The sequence below is a fragment of the Diachasma alloeum genome, unplaced genomic scaffold (assembly GCF_001412515.2).
Source record: "Diachasma alloeum isolate Michigan unplaced genomic scaffold, Dall2.0 Dall_scaffold_00178, whole genome shotgun sequence".
Classification (NCBI taxonomy): Eukaryota; Metazoa; Arthropoda; class Insecta; order Hymenoptera; family Braconidae; genus Diachasma; species Diachasma alloeum.
The window spans coordinates 56357-56827 of NW_021680344.1; the positions used below are offsets into that span (position 1 = coordinate 56357).

At 39.1% G+C, this 471-nt stretch overlaps 1 protein-coding gene across 2 annotated transcripts in view; it reads left to right on the plus strand.

Annotated features, from left to right (window-relative positions):
* Positions 1-471, plus strand: part of LOC107040490 — a gene marked incomplete at its 5' end in the record, with an annotated part of 36023 nt that overhangs the window by 18045 nt on the left and 17507 nt on the right.

The window sequence follows — 471 nt, forward strand, 5'->3', positions numbered from 1 at the left end:
TACGACCCCGGTGTATTTTCCAAGAAAAAATTTGACCCCAAGTGTTTGCGTTGGATTATTACCCTTTTTTCCCCCCCGAAGACTTGGTGAAATTGATTTTCAAAAATTAATTAAAAATTCCCTAATTAGGGCACCGCGAAAATTCTTAATGGGGATCAACCCCTAACCCCCCCGGTGTATTTTACAAAAAAAAATTTGACCCCAAGTGTTTGCGTTGGATAATTACCCTTTATTTATCCCGAAGACTTGGTGGAATTGATTTTCGAAAATTAATGAAAAAATCCCTAATTAGGGCACCGGTAAAATTCCAAATAGGGATCAACCCCCAACCCCCCCGGTGCATTTTCAAAAAAAAATTTGACCCCAAGTGTTTGCGTTTGATTATAATTCTTTTTTTATCACTCGGATTTGTAAAAATCAATTAAAAATTCCCTACTGAGTGCACCGATATATCTTCCCCCCCCCCCCCCC